Source organism: Pleurodeles waltl, chromosome 3_1 (genome assembly GCF_031143425.1).
Source record: "Pleurodeles waltl isolate 20211129_DDA chromosome 3_1, aPleWal1.hap1.20221129, whole genome shotgun sequence".
Lineage (NCBI taxonomy): Eukaryota > Metazoa > Chordata > Amphibia > Caudata > Salamandridae > Pleurodeles > Pleurodeles waltl.
This window is the reverse complement of record NC_090440.1, coordinates 1,804,441,459-1,804,461,648: the sequence shown is the minus strand read 5'-3', so window position 1 is coordinate 1,804,461,648 and position 20,190 is coordinate 1,804,441,459.

Below are 20,190 nucleotides of genomic sequence, written 5' to 3'. Positions count from 1 at the left end.
TGGTGTTCGGAGAGAGCGCGAGGTTCTCGAGACGTGAGACCGAGGGGAGTTTGACGGTTGAGGAGGCGGATGGCTGGGGCGACAGGAAATAAAGAAGGTAATTGAAATTCAGCATTGCCTTGCACATTTATTTGACGAAGGAACTGATCTTCACATTGGCGACGAGGGTGGCTGTTGCCTCAACATCGTTTTGGCTCTCATACTAAAATTTTAATGTCTGCTGCTAAAGGCACACTTACCTGGCAGTGAAACTTCTCCTCTCACGATCCTTGAAATCGGGTGGTTCCGGTTCGAAGTAAGGCTGTTTTAACTCGGAATAAGAAACTGTTTGATTGACAGAAGGCGTGGCTTCCTGTATCTGCCTTAAAGGGATTGTCAGAAAGAGTTTACTTAAAGGGATTGCCACCAAAGTAAGTGCCTTTCAGTTTAAAGGAATATTTGAGTCACAGTCTTAAAGGGGAGGTGAACTGGTTTTAATGAGGAAAAAATAAAGGATTAAAACAGGATTCCAGGATTTTTACAGAACTAAACTTGAGTTTAAAAAGACATTGTGATTGGACTGCCTGCTGGATCAGTGATAGGCACACCTGAGCTAAGTTACTTTGCCTGTCATACAAAGAGTGCAGTGACAGGCACACTGGAAGTAAGACTTTGTGTACTCAAGGCAATGCTGAATTTCAATTACCTTCTTTATTTCCTGTCGCCCCAGCCATCCGCCTCCTCAACCGTCAAACTCCCCTCGGTCTCCCGTCTCGCGAACCTCGCGCTCTCTCCGAACACCACGGAGATCGCACGCGCTGTTCTCTTGACGCGCAAACATCACACATCTCCCTTTTTATATTTAACAACATAAACAGAAAAATAAATTTGACCCTAAACAAAAAATTTGTTCTACGGCATTAAATAAATTTCCCATAACACAGTGAGAAACTAACTGACAAACTAAAACTCATACAACTTTTATCCAAGTACATAGGGGGTGATTCTAATTCTGGCGGGCGGCGGAGGCCGCCCGACAGAATTCCGCCCCCATAATACCGCTCCGCGGTCAGAAGACCGCGGAGGGTATTATGAGTTTTTCCCTGGGCTGGCGGGCGGTCTCCAAAAGACCGCCCGCCAGCCCAGGGAAAAACTCCCTTCCCACGAGGATGCCGGCTCGTAATCGAGCCGGCGGAGTGGGAAGGTGCGACGGGTGCAGTAGCACCCGTCGCGTATTTCAGTGTCTGCAAGGCAGACACTGAAATACCTTGCGGGGCCCTCTTACGGGATTGACTTACGGGATTGGCATGGGCACGGCAGGGGCCCCCAGGGGCCCCGCGACCCCCCCTACCGCCATCCTGTTCATGGCGGCTTTCCCGCCATGAACAGGATGGCGGTAGGGGGGGTCAGAATCCCCCATGGCGGCGCAGCAAGCTGCGCCGCCATGGGGGATTCTGAGGGCAGCGGTAAACCGCCGGTTTACCCTTTCTGACCGCGGCCAAAGCGCCGCGGTCAGAATGCCCTGCGGGGCACCGCCGGCCTGTCGGCGGTGCTCCCGCCGACCCTCGCCCCGGCGGTCGAAGACCGCCGGGGTTAGAATCAGCCCCATAGTCTTTAAGACGTTTAGGACTGACTTTCCTTCTACCACTTCTCCTTGTTCCTTCACCTCTATCATTTCCACCTCGATTGTGACTTGGAGATCTTGACAATGCTTTACTTTGGGTCAACAATTCTCTTTTGATATGTGGTTCTGTTACCTCCTTCATCTGCACAACTCGGTTTAGATTCCAAATCCTACCATCAGAGGTTTTTATGGCATTCTTGAATACCTTGACCACAGTCAAGGGTCTCGTAAATTTTGATCCGTCCATACACCCTAAGGGAGCCTTTACCTTCATCACATCACCCACATCTATATTTACTTTGGACACTTTTTTCCTAGTATCGAACTCTTGCTTTCTTTTCTCCATGAGTCTTAGTTCCCTATTACGCCATGTTGTATCTGTGAAATTGAACTCATTTTTTCTCCATCCCATCCAAGCTGGAGATAATTTGGTGTTGGGTAATCTTCTCTTAAACAATTCAAATGGAGATTTTCCTGTGGTAGAATGTGGTGAAAACCGACAAGCAGTAATCCTTTTCAAAAGTTCTGTTCGCCAATCAAAGTGTTCACTTTTGCTAGCTGAATGCTCTCTTTGATATATTTGTTAAAACGTTCTACTGCACCATTCGTTTCAGGATGATACACAGCTGACCTTTTGTGTGTAATGCCACATTCCTTCATAAATTCTACAAACATCGTTGAACAAAATTGCGGACCATTATCAGACAACAATGACTTAGGGAAACCCTCTCTTCTGAAAATCTCTTCCAGAAAACTTATCATACTATAAGAAGGGACATCTCGTACATTTTTAACCTCCACCCACCTGGAATATAAGTCAATCAATACAATCAAGTAAGGAGTAGAATGTTCACCTGATAAGGGACCGACAATATCTATTGCAACTTCATCCCAGGGTTTACTTGGTAGATTCCTACAATGCATCGGTGTATTACGAGTTTTTAAAATCTTGTCACTCCGTGAACATTGTATGCAATGTCTGACCACACGCTCTGCTTCCAGATCCATACCAGGCCACCAAAAGTTTGCTCTTAAATTCTCCTTAGTTTTTACAACACCTAAATGGCCTTCATGAGCTTGATCCATAACCCTCTTCCTCAAAACACTTGGCGGGATCAGCCTAGTACCCCTCAATAACATACCACTTCCCACCGCCAATTCATCTTTTATCAAACCCCACACCTTACCAAGGGTACTAAATTTCCCATCTTCTAACGCCACGCAGATCTCACTCAGTTCAACATCCTCCTTCAATGCCTCTTTCCACTCCTGCTCGGTTATTGCACCATACATAATCTCACTCACGTTACAGAAAACTTCACAAACATCACCCTCCTGCAATGATAAACCATCTTTCTCACCCTCCATGGAGTCCTCCCTCACTAATCTGGACAGACAATCTGCACTCACATTCAATGAGCCTGGTAAATACTCCACCCTAAATTTGAAGTCTTGTAGCCCGATAACCCACCTCCTAATCCTTGCAGAAATGCAATTTAAACCTTTACTACCAAACACTTCCACCAAAGGTTTGTGGTCTGATAACACCAAAAATTCTGTGCCCCACACAAACTGTCTAAACTTCCTAAGTGCCCAGAAAATAGCCAATGACTCCCTTTCTACCAGAGAGTAATTTTTCTCAGCACCATTCAATGCCTTAGATGCACAGGCAATCATAACTTTCTTTCCTTTATTCTCCTGCATCAAAATAGCCCCTAGCCCTTTCGCACTGGCATCTGTGACTATGACAGTCAGTCTGTCTGGCTTAAATGCCTGTAAACAAGGGGCATTATCCAATTCTTCCTTGATAAGGAAAAATTCCTTTTCACATTCATTGCTCCACCGGAACTCTTTTTTTTTTTTTAACAAGTCTCTCAAATTTACAGTTTTCTCTGATAAGTTTACGATGTATCTCCCATAATATTCTACCATTCCTAAAAATGAACTCACTTCCTCCTTGCTCTGAGGAGTCGTCAACTGTTTTATTGTCTTGAACAACTCAGGTTTAGGCCTTACCCCATCACCCGTAATCAAGTGTCCCAGATACTCAACTTCAGTTAGACCAAAATGACATTTCTTCCTCTTAAGAGTGAGACCAGCTTGGCTTAAACATCCCAACACTAATTTCACCCTTCTCCAAAGCTCTTCTGCTGACTCTGCATAAATCAACACATCATCCTGATAACATTTTACACCACACACTCCTTTTAAAATGTTGTGCATGATACGTTGAAACACCGAAGCTGCGGAAACCAGCCCAAACGGCATTCTTTTGAATTTGAAAGCACCAAAAGGTGTAATGAACGCAGTAAATTCTTGAGAACACTCTTCCAATTCTACCTGGTGGTACGCTGAGGTTAGATCCAGCGTGGAAAAATACTTCGCTCCCCCAAGCGTGGACACAATTTCCTCAATATTAGGAAGAGGAAATTTGTCAACTACCACCTCTTTGTTCAAGGCTCTGAGGTCCACACATAACCTGATCTCTCCATTACTCTTTCTTGCCACTACAATGGGCGCCAACCACTCCGTTGCTTCCACCTCCTCAATTATGTCCAAATCCTGTAACTTCTTAAGCTCATTCATAACTGGCTCTTGTACAGCTAGTGGAATTCTCCTCACCTTCGCTATTATCGGAATGGCACCAGTCTTGAGCTTTATTTTATGTTTGTAACCTCTTAAACATCCTAAATCCTCTGAGAAAACCTCAGGAAATTTAGCGACCAAATTATTTTCTTCACTCTCCACACTCTGCACTTGTACTTGTGGTTGTGCATTGGGATCTAACACCACTCCCAACAATCTCTGATGTGTCCAACTTAAGAGATTATCACCCTGACTAGACACGTAAACCTTCCCAACCAAATGTCTCCCTTTCAACTCAAGACGTCCCTCAAAATACCCTAACATTTTTATCGGTTGTCCCCCATAACCACCAGGACACACATCCATTTTCCGTAACACACTCTTCCTCCCTGATATGAGATCATAACTCTTCTTAGAAATTATTGTCAAATGTGAACAGGAGTCAAATCTCATCAATAAATCAACATCTTCCACTCTCACTATCTCACTGGGATGCTCACCACACTCTATCTGAGTTTTTACTTGAAAAATCGCCTCCTGGGATACCTCCTTGACTTCTTTCATCATGTTACCATTGTTATACTTCTTTTTGTTACGACAACATTTAAAATAGTGTCCCTTTCTCCCACACCCATTGCATATCACATTTAATGCTGGGCAATTGCTCGCGTTAGCCTTATGTCCGATTTTCCCACACCGAAAACACTCCCCTTTAAATTTTGAAAACTCGTCTTTCTTTTTTTCCGCCCCAAATTCTTTGACTTTCACCTCGCAAACCACCTCTTCAACCTTTGTACACTCTCCACTCATAACTTTATTTCCACTTAGCTCCTTAACACACTTTAACATATGTTCCACCCTCTTTGCTACTATAACCACCTCCTCTAATGGTGGTTCATCTTTTAACCACAGCTCTTCCCTGATTTTGTCGCTACAACACTTCAATACAAATTGGTCTCTAATTCTTTCGTCCACCAATGTACCAAATTTACACGACGCTGCTAGCTTCCTTAAACTGGTTATGTATTCCTCTACCGACTCGTCCTTTCCTTGCTCTCTTTTCCCAAAATAATATCTTTCCATTATTGTACTTACTCTAGGTACATAATGTTTGTCCATTTTTTTCATACACACCTCATATTCATTCAAATTTCTTGACTCTTCAGCACTTAAGTCTGGTAAATTTTCCAGTACCTCCTGTCCCTCACCTCCTAAACAATGCATTAATAATGCATGCTTCCTCTCTGCACTCAGAGTCGGTCCACACACTCTCGCATAATGAACAAACATTTTCTTCCACTTAGTCCAAGGATATGTGGGATCTCCTGGACTACTTAGAAAAAACAGAGGGGGTGTTACATTCTGCATTATAATTCTTATTTGTACAACAGTCACAATCTATTAATGTACTCCTGTAAGTGACGTTCTTTCGCTGCTCCTGAAGTCTCTTCTTCTTGGTGCACAAAGTCTTACTTCCAGTGTGCCTGTCACTGCACACTTTGTATGACAGGCAAAGTAACTTAGCTCAGGTGTGCCTATCACCGATCCAGCAGGCAGTCCAATCACAATGTCTTTTTAAACTCAAGTTTAGTTCTGTAAAAATCCTGGAATCCTGTTTTAATCCTTTATTTTTTCCTCATTAAAACCAGTTCACCTCTTGAATAAATTTTGAAAAAATTCCTTCCCTTTAAGACTGTGACTCAAATATTCCTTTAAACTGAAAGGCACTTACTTTGGTGGCAATCCCTTTAAGTAAACTCTTTCTGACAATCCCTTTAAGGCAGATACAGGAAGCCACGCCTTCTGTCAATCAAACAATTTCTTTTTCCTTGTTAAAACAGCCTTACTTCGAACCGGAACCACCCGATTTCAAGGATCGTGAGAGGAGAAGTTTCACTGCCAGGTAAGTGTGCCTTTAGCAGCAGACATTTAAATTTTAGTATGAGAGCCAAAACGATGTTGAGGCGACAGCCACCCTCGTCGCCAATGTGAAGATCAGTTCCTTCGTCAAATAAATGTGCAAGGCAATGCTGAATTTCAATTACCTTCTTTATTTCCTGTCGCCCCAGCCATCCGCCTCCTCAACCGTCAAACTCCCCTCGGTCTCACGTCTCGAGAACCTCGCGCTCTCTCCGAACACCACGGAGATCGCACGCGCTGTTCTCTTGACGCGCAAACATCACACATCTCCCTTTTTATATTTAACAACATAAACAGAAAAATATATTTGACCCTAAACAAAAAATTTGTTCTACGGCATGAAATAAATTTCCCATAACACAGTGAGAAACTAACTGACAAACTAAAACTCATACAACTTTTATCCAAGTACATAGGGGGTGATTTTAACCTTGGCGGACGGCGGAGGCCGTCCGCCAAGGTACCGCCGCCAAATGACCGCACCGCGGTCAAAAGACCGCGGCGGCCATTCAAACATTTCCTCTGGGCCGGCGGGCGCTCTCCAAAAGAGCGCCCGCCGGCCCAGAGGAAATGCCCCTGCAACGAGGACGCCAGCTCAGAATTGAGCCGGCGTAGTTGCAGGGGTGCGAAGAGTGCAGTTTGCACCCGTCGCGTATTTCAGTGTCTGCATTGCAGACACTGAAATACACAGTGGGGCCCTCTTACGGGAGCCCCTGCAGTGCCCATGCCATTGGCATGGGCACTGCAGGGGCCCCCAGGGGCCCCGCGGCACCCCCTACCGCCATCCTGTTCCTGGCAGGAGACCAGCCAGGAACAGGATGGCGGTAGGGGGTGTCAGAATCCCCATGGCGGCGGAGCGCGCTCCGCCGCCATGGAGGATTCCCCCGAGCAGCGGGAAGTCGGCAGGAGACCGCAAACTTTCCGCTTCTGACCGCGGCTGAACCGCCGCGGTCAGAATGCTCCTGGGAGCACCGCCAGCCTGTTGGCGGTGCTCCCGTGGTCGGTGGCCCTGGCGGCCACCGGCTGCCAGGGTCAGAATGACCCCCATAGTCTTTAAGATGTTTAGGACTGACTTTCCTTCTACCACTTCTCCTTGTTCCTTCACCTCTATCATTTCCACCTCGATTGTGACTTGGAGATCTTGACAATGCTTTACTTTGGGTCAACAATTCTCTTTCGATATGTGGTTCTGTTACCTCCTTCATCCGCACAACTCGGTTTAGATTCCAAATCCTGCCATCAGAGGTTTTTATGGCATTCTTGAATACCTTGACCACAGTCAAGGGTCTCGTAAATTTTGATCCGTCCATACACCCTAAAGGAGCCTTTACCTTCACCACATCACCCACAGCTATATTTACTTTGGACACTTTTTTCCTAGTATCGAACTCTTGCTTTCTTTTCTCCATGAGTCTTAGTTCCCTATTACGCCATGTTGTATCTGTGAAATTGAACTAATTTTTTCTCCATCCCATCCAAGCTGGAGATAATTTGGTGTTGGGTAATCTTCTCTTAAACAATTCAAATGGAGATTTTCCTGTGGTAGAATGTGGTGAAAACCGATAAGCAGTAATCCTTTTCAAAAGTTCTGTTCGCCAATTCAAAGTGTTCACTTTTGCTAGCTGAATGCTCTCTTTGATATTTTTGTTAAAACGTTCTACTGCACCATTCGTTTCAGGATGATACACAGCTGACCTTTTGTGTGTAATGCCACATTCCTTCATAAATTCTACAAACATCGTTGAACAAAATTGCGGACCATTATCAGATAACAATGACTTAGGGAAACCCTCTCTTCTGAAAATCTCTTCCAGAAAACTTATCATACTATAAGAAGGAATTTTTCCTTATCAAGGAAGAATTAGATAATGCCCCTTGTTTACAGGCATTTAAGCCAGACAGACCGACTGTCATAGTCACAGATGCCAGTGCGAAAAGGCTAGGGGCTATTTTGATGCAGGAGAAAAAAGGAAAGAAAGTTATGATTGCCTGTGCATCTAAGGCATTGAATGGTGCTGAGAAAAATTACTCTGTGGTAGAAAGGGAGTCAAATCTCATCAATAAATCAACATCTTCCACTCTCACTATCTCACTGGGATGCTCACCACACTCTATCTGAGTTTTTACTTGAAAAATCGCCTCCTGGGATACCTCCTTGACTTCTTTCATCATGTTACCATTGTTATACTTCTTTTTGTTACGACAACATTTAAAATAGTGTCCCTTTCTCCCACACCCATTGCATATCACATTTAATGCTGGGCAATTGCTCGCGTTAGCCTTATGTCCGATTTTCCCACACCGAAAACACTCCCCTTTAAATTTTGAAAACTCGTCTTTCTTTTTTTCCGCCCCAAATTCTTTGACTTTCACCTCGCAAACCACCTCTTCAACCTTTGTACACTCTCCACTCATAACTTTATTTCCACTTAGCTCCTTAACACACTTTAACATATGTTCCACCCTCTTTGCTACTATAACCACCTCCTGTGTGATGTTTGCGCGTCAAGAGAACAGCGCGTGCGATCTCCGTGGTGTTCGGAGAGAGCGCGAGGTTCTCGAGACGTGAGACCGAGGGGAGTTTGACGGTTGAGGAGGCGGATGGCTGGGGCGACAGGAAATAAAGAAGGTAATTGAAATTCAGCATTGCCTTGCACATTTACTTGACGAAGGAACTGATCTTCACATCCCCTCCATGCAGAGATGCCGCCCCCGGGATTCTTGACTACCTTTTGTTCAAATTAGGCAGTATTACACTACTCTTGATAAGTAATAATGCTTTTAAAATGTTTATACATATTTTAAGGAATAAAATATTTATTTGTCTCAAAGCGCAAGGATGACACAAAGAATTTAATGTAACAGAGCTACCTCCTAATATTTACACGCATTTCCCGAGACATTTGAAACCCTCCCAAAATCAAGTCAAACAAAAAATGCTTTGGCGTGCCTCACCTTAGATAAAGTCAAATCATCGTGTACACATTTGTAACAAATTATAAAACAATGCTATCAAACAAATCAGAACAGGCAACATCCTAGGTCACACTTCATCATTTTTGTTTTAAACTGATGGATTTTCATTCCAGCGACATAACTATTGGATTGGATGCCAGGTCAGGTTTATTGTAATTCAGTTGATTTTCGCAGGTATTTATTTAACTGATCCTTGCTAAACCCATTGTTATAAAGAGAAATGACTCTGTATAGCAGAGTTATTAATATTGTGAATGAAAACATCAAGATAACATATGCATTATTTTGCTATTTGTATTTAAACGATGATCTAGAATGCTTTCGAAGAGATATTGGAGAACAACTCTCTAAGAAGGTGAAAAATGCCCTTGAGAAATTCGAGAACTACGTAAGTATTCACCCTATCCTACTTTCTAATTAAATTTATATTAAAAGAAAGTAAATAGCAATAAAGGATTTCAAGCCCTCTGGTATCCTGGCTTCAAGTGGAAAATGTCAAGTTGTTAATGAGTTCATAAAAAGTGCATGGCCTGTGAAAATAAATTGGAAAGACATTCCACAGTTTAATCTGCTCAAACAAATGCTAAAATTAACAGTGAAATATGCATGCGAATTATTTGAATTTACATCAAATCATTGGTGCATTATATCTAACTAATTGAATGTATGTTTTCCAACAAGAAGTTTGCTAAATGTTTCTCAAAGCTGTGCAATGTAGCTGTGTACTGTATGTATCCCTTAGATTAAAATCTAGGCCTGCGGAACGTCGACTGTGAACGGTGTGGAGAATATGCTCATATTAAACACACTGCACCCATTGAAGATATGCAGTGTTTCCACACATGTAACAAAAGATAACTGTTAGACTTTCGCTGTAAGCTGTATTTAATACATCTCCTGATCCCAGGCACTTCACAAGCGACGAGCAGTGCACTGTATGCTACTTAAAATGGAAAACATATCCTGATGCCTTTGGATATTGTCCATGTTTAGATGTCAGATAAACGAACAGTGCAAGGGCGCAAGTCTTGTACTGCGATTGCCCTTCAGATAGCCACCACTGACTTGTCACACTCTCTTTCTGTGGATCATGCTCAATTAAAGTTAAAAGATGACCAGAGGTGATGGAAAAATGTTCACAGTTGGGGTGCTGCCATCATTGTTACATCCCTGAAGTCACTGACAGTGTTTGAAATCCAATCATCACTCAAAAACCAGTGGCCTCATTTACAACAAACTGGCGCATCGATCATGATGTGCCAGTTTGCTTGAGCTGCCCTGCACACCCCCAAGGCTACCAATGTAGATCTGTATTTACAAGACAGTGCACCATAGCGCTCATTAGCACCGCTGCATCAGAATTTCCAATGTTGTTGTGGTGCTTTGCTGGACTAGCACTAGTCCAGCAAAGCTCGGGGAGGCCCATTTAAAACATCCTAGTGTCACTTTAACCCCTGCCCTAGAGCAGGCATTAAAAATGATGCTAGAATGACACAGTGAAATATTGTAGATGTGGCATTCCTGTAGGCCTCTTAGCGGGGGAATGTCTCCCTTGCATACATTACATCTGGTGCAGGTATAATGTAGTGGAAGGGTTTAGAAACTGGCGCAATGGTCCTATTGACCAGTTTATAAATATGGCGCAGGGTGGGGGACAGTTTCGCACCACCGTAGTGACGCTACGGTTGCACAAGGGGCTTGTAAATGAGCCCCAATTGCATGAAATGAGCCACAATGATTCAGCATGACTGGAGAGGGGGCCCTATATAGCTAGTTGTGCATGTTGCAGCACATTTTTGCACATATATAACTAAAGCATAGGGGTGGTAACACCTTGTAATTTGCAGGTAGATTTGTTTTCCTTTGAAATAGCCACTGAATTAGTACAGACTTGGAGTTCTACTGATTGAACTATGTGGCACACAAAGAAATCGGGATTCACAAGTATTTAAAATTGTGCATTACCAATTAAAGCGCCTTGATTTGTTTTAATTGTGTTAACAATGTAGTTACTTTCAGGATTAAAAAAAAATAATTGCTTCATGTTTGCTTTCCGAACTGTTGATATACTTTAAATAATTTGTGCAGTTTTCCAATTATTAAAATTTTCTTTTCACACTCCCTGTACACCAACAAGAATGTCTCATAGTTCACTTTACAAAATCCTCATACTTTGCATTCAAAGTAAGAAACATAAACATCAACCTTCATTTTAGAAGAATAAGCAGCAACTTGACAGAAGACTTAACCTGACATTTGACCTGTGTCTTTAAACGCACAGCAAATGTAACGCAAAAACTCCATCTTTATCTCTTATTCACCTTCTAGTTGGGGGTGCAGTAGAACCTGCCACACACTTACTTCCATCTGGCGCACCAATGTTCCCTATAACCTTGTCCCTCAATGTGAGGCAACAAAGATGCTCTCTGCAGTGCAGTCAAGGCTGTGTTCACTAAAGACAAGTGACAAAGTATTATGTAAGCACAAGCAAGCTACCACAATCAGCACTGTAGCAAGGGTGTCATTCACCCTAATGTAAAACAGAATACAATAACCCTGTAGGATCTGGGTTGGTATTAACCCCATTGGTGCCGGTCACGACCAGTGGCAGATGCCAGGGAGGGGTTTAATTATGTTTATTTTTTTTTACTCCAGGAGACGTGGAAGAACTTCCACGTCTCCCCCTGACTCCCCACCTGCCCCTCTGTGACAGTGCAAGTCACACTTTTTCCACACCGGAGGATTGAGGAGCAGGTGAACCTCCTCTCCCTACTCCGGTGGGGAAAAAACTGTCAAAATCTGTCATCTGCAGATGCCAGGGAGGCAAAGATGGAAAAAGAAGAGTCTGCGATGCATGGCCAGAAACCCCCCCCCTAGGCACCAGGGATCTTGTTTGGGGGATCGGCCCCTGTGTAAGTGGGCCACCTCCCTGTGGGGACATAGTTTAAAAAAAAAGATGTTGGGGTTCTTCTGGGTGGCGATCGCGCTCCCCAGATAGTAAAATAATGTTTTTTTTATTTTAATTTTCTTTTTTTTAAATGGCAGGTCAGCCCTTCCTCCACAGGCCGACCCCAGGGAGTCCAATATTTTATAATTGTTTTAAAAATGGTTTTCCCTGGGGGTGGCGATTTAACCAAAAAATTTTAATTTTGGGGTCAGCCCTTTGGCTGATCCCCTACTGGGGAATTTTTAGGGTCAAGTGCAAAGCGCTCTGTCCCTGTTGTAATCTCTCTGTGGGCTTTTAACCACACCCATGTCAAGCCGATCAGTTTGGTTGGTTTGTGGGATTGCCTCTTAAAATAAGCTTGATTTAATTAGTGAAGAGCATGCATTGATAAATGGATATTTGCACTTTTGCCGGTTATATGAATAATTGCACTTTTGCCAATTACATGGATGATTGCACTTTTGCTGATATGTTTCACTGCAAGAGAACTGTTTCCTTTCATGTGTTTGCACTGTGCTAATAGCGGCCGTCAGCCCACTTATGTGAAACGGTTTTACTTTTCTGTTTATGTGCCAAGAAAAGTCTGGTTAGGAGTTTACAAAGGTAATAGCTTTAACATGAGCAAACCCAAGACCCACTGCATTGCAAATGCTTGTTTTATACATGTGTGCTTTGCCGCGGTCGTAATAGGGCTGGAAGCACTGCCAGCCTGTTGGCGGTGCTTCCGTCCTTTTAGCCTTGGCGGTCTCGGACCACCAGGGTCGTAATGACCCCCTATGTCTATTCATAACTGCAATATGTAATAGAGATCACAGCTAGGATGACAGATGACAGAAACCTAACTGGACTGTTAATGTTATATTATATCATAAATGTACATGGAGTTCAGTATCAAGATTATAGCCCCACCGATTCTCGGAGCCTAATAGAAGGATCATCCTAGATTCCGTTTGTCTTAATTCGGATACTGGTTTGCCTGCTCTTGGGCCCAGTTCGATAGATTTGATGCCATAGAAACTCAATGTACAACAGTCACCTCCATGTACCTCCCAAAAATGTTTAGCCAAGGGATAGGTTCTGTCTTGATTTTTAATGGCTCTCAGATGTTGTAGAAATCTGATTTTGAGTTTATGGATGGTGCAGCCAACATATTTCTTGGTGCAGCCACATTTAATCACGTATATAACATATTGAGTATCACATGTGATTCTTTCCTTAATTTCACATTTTCTCCCGTCAAATGTAAAATATTCTTGTGTATTCCTTACATAGTTACAAGCCTTGCAGTGGCCACATTTAAAAAATCCTAAACTTTTCTTAAACAACCATGACCTCTTGTATTTTGGAGTAAATAGACTCCTAGTCAGATGATCTCCTAAAAAGTTGGTCTTACGAAAAGTGATTTGAGGATGTTGACCAATCTTACCCTTAATATCAGGATCTTGTAATAAAATGTGCCAATTGCGCTTTAGGATGTTTCTTAAAATCATATGTTGTTGGTTAAATTCCAGGAGCAATCTAGGAGGAGATAGATCCGAATCAGAGTTATCTAACTTAGCTACATTCTTAAAGAGTAGTTTATCTCTATTTTTGATTTTAACCCTGTTACAGGCATCAATCAAGATTTTACAAGGATAACCCCTCTTCAGAAATCTTTGGATCATATCTTCCATAGCTGCCCTAAAGCCCTCATCATCTGAACATATCCTGCGTGCCCGCAGGAATTGGCTATAGGGTATACTCCACTTAAGAGCTTTTGGATGGCCACTATTACCATGCAGCATAGAATTGCATGCTGTCGGTTTACGATAGACAGTAGTTACCAATGTATCATTTTTAATAAACAGTTGGACATCCAAAAACTCGATAGATTGTCTACTCCAGACTGTTTCAAGGCTAATGTTTAGCTTGTTGTTGTTGAGCACGCCAACATATTCAAGTAATGATTCTTCTTTACCGTCCCAAATTAGGAACAGGTCATCAATGTAACGTACCCATAGTACCACCTTGTCCACGAACCTGTCATATGAATCAGACCAAGCTATCTCCTTCTCTCACCATACCATGTAGAGATTAGCATATGGGGGAGCGAAGGAAGCACCCATGGCTGTGCCCTGTTTTTGGAGCTAGAATTCGTTGTTCAATAAAAAAAATTGTGTGTCAAGCAAAACGATAAAATGGACATTAACATCTCACTGTGTTGTAAAAATTCTAGGGGACGTGTTTTAAGAAAATATCTGCATGCTTCCATGCCAAACTCATGCTTTATCGATGTGGAAAGTGAGGCAACATCCATTGTGACCATCAAGTAACTTTTCTGCCACAACATATTATGAATTTTTGCTAAAACATCATTAGTATCACACTGATAGGATGGTAATTCAGTTATATAGGGACATAAGAAAAGATCCAAATATCTCGAGATATTTTCCAAAAGAGACAAGTTCATGCTCACAATGGGTCACCCAGGGGTATGTTGTGCATTTTTGTGGATTTTAGGCAGGAAGTAGGTGCAGGGAATTTTAGGAAAATCAGTTTTTAAATACAAATATTCATTTTGATCAATCAGATTGTCAGCAAACCATTGTGCATTGTTTTATGCATGTGTGCTTTGCCATGGGGTCACGATCGGCCCCAGGGAAAGCACACATGTATAAAAAAAAGAAGTGATGTTGAGAGTCAGTCTCTCTCTCTCTCTCTCTCTCTCTATAGATATTTATATATATATATACATATATTTAGATTAAGTCACAATAGGAAATAAAAGAAGCATAATATGATGGCGGTGCTCTAATCAAATGAAAATATGGCGAGACTAAAGTCCGTTCTCACTGATGACTATGCAACCAATTAGAACACACAACTTATAAATGTGTGTTAATACCTTGTAGCAGTGTCAGTTTGCAGCCAGCAATGTCTGAAACCCGTCATGCTTGGCGATTTCAATTACAATTTTAAACCAAACCTGGAGAGTGATCCTTGGTTCTTGAGGGGAGCCAGTTGTTTTGGATATTTTACATGCATGCCACTTGCACGAGAGGAGGCACCTGTCATAAAGAAGTTCGGCAGTTGAAGTGGTGTTTGGAGGACTATTTATACGTACTGCGAGAACCGCCGTAGCCTGGGAAGCACTGTTTATCTGCCAACTATTGGGACGTGACTGCACTGCTGGGCATTAATCACTTAATGAGGGCCTTCAAGTAATTGGGAGCTTCCTTTGGCACTATACAGAGACGTTTTATCTGCCAACTATTGGGACGTGACTGCACTTATCGGCATAAATCACTTGATGCGTACCTTCAGGTAATTGTGAGCTTCATTTGGCACAATACGGAGACGAAAGGGAGGTGAAGCTAAAGAACTTTGTTAATATGACACTCCAAAATAAAGGGAACAATGTAAAATTGGTAGTAAATGAGCGCAGCAGATGCAAAGATTCACTGAGATTGAAATAATAGCTACTTAAGTCACAATAGTAAATAAAAGCAGCATGCTATGATGGCGGCGCTCTAATCAAATGAAAATATGGAGAGACTAAAGTCTGTTCTCACTGATGACTATGCAACCAATTAGAGTAAATTACTTATACATGTGTGTTACTACCTTGTAGCAGTGTCAGTTTGCCGCCAGCATTTCAGAAAGACAATGTCCAAAACGTGTCATGCTTGGCGAGTTGAATTCAATTTTGAAACCAAACCCGGAGCTATATGTATATATAGCGATATATATGTAATGATCTGGAAGCTACGATCGGCCCCCAGGGAAACCACACATATATGAAACTGATATATATATATCTATATATATATATATATATATATATATATATATGTTCAAACCAAAAGCACCCTGCTGTTCTTCCTGCATTCTGCAAAACAAGGTTGGTGCACTGCTACGGGCTCAGGGTGCTGTGTGTATGTGAAATGTGTGCGGGTCGGACGGTGTGCATGTCTGTTTGTATGTGTGCGGGTATGTGTTGTCGGGGTGTATGTGTGCGTGTAGGGGTGTGTATATGTGCATGTTCGGGGTGTGTGCGTGTAGGGTTGTGTATATGTACATGTTCAGGGTTGGGGTGGGGAGGGGGGTTGTGACACCTTTGCGGGGTGGCAGGGGGGTGAGGGGTGTGGGGGAAGATTAGTGGGGGGTAGCGGGGTGGGGAAAACCCCTATCAGTGCCAGGGAAGGAATTCCCTGGCACTGATAGTGCCTACCGCCATGGATCTCATGGCGGTTCCCAACCACCCGAGATCCATGGCGGTATGCAGGGTCCTGATACCGTCGGCGGTCTAGTGATGACCGCCGGGCTGGAGACCGCAATCTCCAGCCCAGCGGTCTTCACCACCATGGCGGTCAGAATGGTGAAGTGGCGGATTACCGCTGCGGTCATAATTCCATTTTTTTTCTGCCGGCCTGTTTGCGGTCTTACCGCCGCTTTACCACTAACCGCCAGGGTCTTAATGACCCCCTTTGTATTTAATTGTCATGAATGGTTGACATCAAACGAAGAACTTGTTTTTTTAACAGCAACGCGTTTTGACCAAACGGTCTTCTTCCAAAGCCTCAATCTTAACAAAAGACCCCACCCTACCCCCAATCTCATATGCTTTTCTATTCCTAAACATAAAGGAAATACTAACAAATGTCTCCACTACAGGTGATTGAATCCCCAACCAGACATTATCCAGGACTATTGATAATTATCTTGATACAATAAAACAAATATCCCATATCAATTTCTGCCCAAAGCAACATAAATACATCTATGAAAAAGTAAAAATATGTAAGAGTATATGAATACCAAATTAAGGTACAAAACACAAATTTAAAAATAACAAATACAATTGCTAAAAGTAAAAACCCATTATTAACACAGTGAATCACAAAACCCAATCTCAAACCAATCACCATTTTAACCCAAACATTTATTTTTTCTACATTACCTCCTATTACTCCATAGCAAACTATTTCTGCCAGATCAGCAATTGATCAATTCTGATATGCTTATTAGTTCATCATATTCTATTATTTCTAACAATGTCAATTAAATTATAGTTTCATACAGTCCTCAAACCTAAATTCTAGTCCAGCTGGGGGTCACAAATCTAGGCCAAGGCCACTTTCTGAATCTGCTGAATCAGAGAAGAAGCAAAGGCAAGGTTACAACATTTACTATTGGACACATCACACACGCGAGCAGTTTTGTGACTCTATCTTCCTTTTACGTAGGCTATTACTTTAGAGGGACAATTTGGCCAGTAGCAGAGATAGTGTCTCATTGGATGACTGATGCTCAAGCCCCAACTGAGGTTATGGAAGGTAGCTCTGAGGCAGGATCAGAGACTGAGACACTGGGAGTGAGTTTTTTCAGTCAGTGGAGTCCCATCCGATGACATCTCTTCCAGTGATTCTGAGGGAGGCAATGACGACAGTCGTGCTGTCCCTTTGCAAGCACAGTCTGTGCAGCGGGACAACAGCAGGTTAGGCCAACCCAGAGAGCAGGTGCGTGCGGTGGAAAGCACAGAGAGAGTGTTCTCTTGTGAGTCCCCTGCTTTAGTTCAGCCCCAAATTCCACCTTTGACTGGTGACGCTGAATGTAAAAATGAATCGTCCATCTATTTATGGATGTTGACTTCCTTCAGGAAATTGTGCAGCAAACAAATTTGTGTGCAGATCAATTTCTGAGGGAGCATGGAGGCACTCTAGGGCCCCATTCTAGGGCACGCCAGTGGACTCCCACTTCACTGGTGCAGTTGAAGATTTTTTGGGCCTTATGCTCAAAATGGGGTTAGTGCAGAAACCCACCTTGCAGTCCTACTGGACGACTCGCATGGTTTGGGTAACCCACATCTTCACACCATACATGAGCAGAGATCGTTGTTGCTACTGCAGCGCATGCTGCATTTCAATGACAATTCTGTTGCATTGCCCTGGGACCATCCAGACCATGACAGGTTATTCAAAATTTGTCCTGTCGTGGAACTATGTCTGCCAGGTTTCAAGAGATCTATACTCCTGGAAAGAACATAGCAATCGATGAGTCTTTGATCCTGGGCAAAGGACGGCTGCTGTTCAGACAGTACATTGTGAGCAAAAGAGCTCGCTATGGCATAAAGCATTACATCCAGCTCTTCTGGCTATGTGTACAGCTTGATAGTGTATACAGGGTTAGGGGTCACAGGTAGGATTGCATGGGAACTTGTCCAGTCACTCCTTCACAAAGGTTATAAAATTTATGTGGACAATGTCTATACAGGAGTAGAGCTGCTCAGTGAGCTCTACAAAGCTGGCACTGTGGTCTGTGGCACAGTTCATTGTAACTGCAAAGGATTCCCACAGGAGCTTGTTTGCAAGAAGCTCCAGAAATCCCAGTGTACTGCATTGCGTTCCAACGATCTGCTCGCAGTTGTGTTCTTGGATAGACATGATGTATATGTGCTCACTACAATTCTTGATGAGAGCACTTCCCCCATCATGGTTTGGGGTCGGATGGCCGAAGTCCACATGCCCATCTGTATAGTTGATTACAATAAGTACATGAGCAGAGTTGGCAATAATGACCAGGTTCTTCAACCATACAAACTGTTTACCCGCCTGACCCAGATGGCAACATACAATGCATATGTTGTTTATTTTCAGACAACCACAGGAAGACTCATGACTTTCCTTGACTTCGAGTTGTCAACAATTGAAAGCCTCCCTGCTGTTACAGAAGCAGCAGCAGCCTCCACCTCAAATGTTCTGGAGGATGTGGCAAGGCTGCAGGAGCGACACTTTGCTGATTGCATTCCTAAGACACCCAATAAGGATTGTCCATGTTGTCACTGAAAAGTGTGCTTGAAGCATGGAAAGTGGCAGGAGAGTCAGTATTACTGTCCCCAGTGCCCATCTCAACCACGCCTCTGTGTCCCTACTTGCTTCACATTGTATCATACTAAAGCAAAGTTCTGGGAAATCAACTGAGGTGGAGATGCCGTTGGGTAATCCTTTCAGTGGCATTGCATGGATACCGAAAGTCCATGGGCCAATGCTTCGTTAGGCAAGGAGCCACAGAATTTTACTTCATCTACTTCAGGAAATCATGGACTTCCTTATGGCACGTGTACACTGTCAGATCGAGGTAGGTGTTCTGTTCAATTAACATGCATTATAGTCCCCATACTGTACATTCTGGTGGACAGAACATATGCCACATTGTCACGGAGTACCCTGTGTGGCAAAATGTTAAAGGCATGACTGAATTTTGAAGTGCTTCTTAGGGAACAAATGTGTGCTACAGAAGGACCACCATGATTGCCAGCGAGAACCAGAGTAAGTGTAATACGTTAAACAAATGTCTTGTTGAACATATTCACCAACATTTCTACTTGTTTGAAAGTGTGCAAACTCAATTTGCAGCTTCACTTTCAAAGCAAAAGTAGAAGTGTCGGTGAATGAGTCCTACAGAATAATTGTTTGACTTTTTACTTTAGTAACCTTAGGATTTCTTCCCCGGCATGTCTACCTTAGTTTCAACGCTAGATATCCTCGCTCTGTTTGAGGAATAGGCCTCCCAAGGCATACTCTGAACCCCAACTTGCATCCACAAACTATTATAGGGTCACTTGGCAATTATACAGGATTAGTCAGGACTCTGATGAGGACAGATACATTAATTGGTAAGGAAAGCTTATGGTAGGTGTGCCTTCAAAGGGATATTGCAGAGGGCAGATAGTAAAGGTAGTACAGATGTACATCATATATGCCTATCGATTCAAACCCATTGGGGCCATCCCAGCACTGAAGGACAATGACACATGTGGGTAAGTGTTTGACCTGCTTTTCATGTTCATCCTCCATCATAATTTAGTAGATGTTCAATTTGATGTATGATAAGTGCATTACAGTCACTGCACTGCACATAATGTTGGCTGGGACATATGCTACGTTGTCATGAACTACGCTGTGTGACAAACACTACCCTCTTTCATAGCCAATGACCTTCTGTTTAGGGAACATCACAAGAATTCCCCAGCATTTTTGCCTTAGTTTCAAAGGTAGATATGCACGCTCAGTTTGAGGAATCGCTTTGTACGGCATACTCGGACACCACCAACTTGCATTCACAAACTGGATGGAGTTGTTTTAGCAAAGGGAGGGCCAGATTTATACTTTTTCACGCA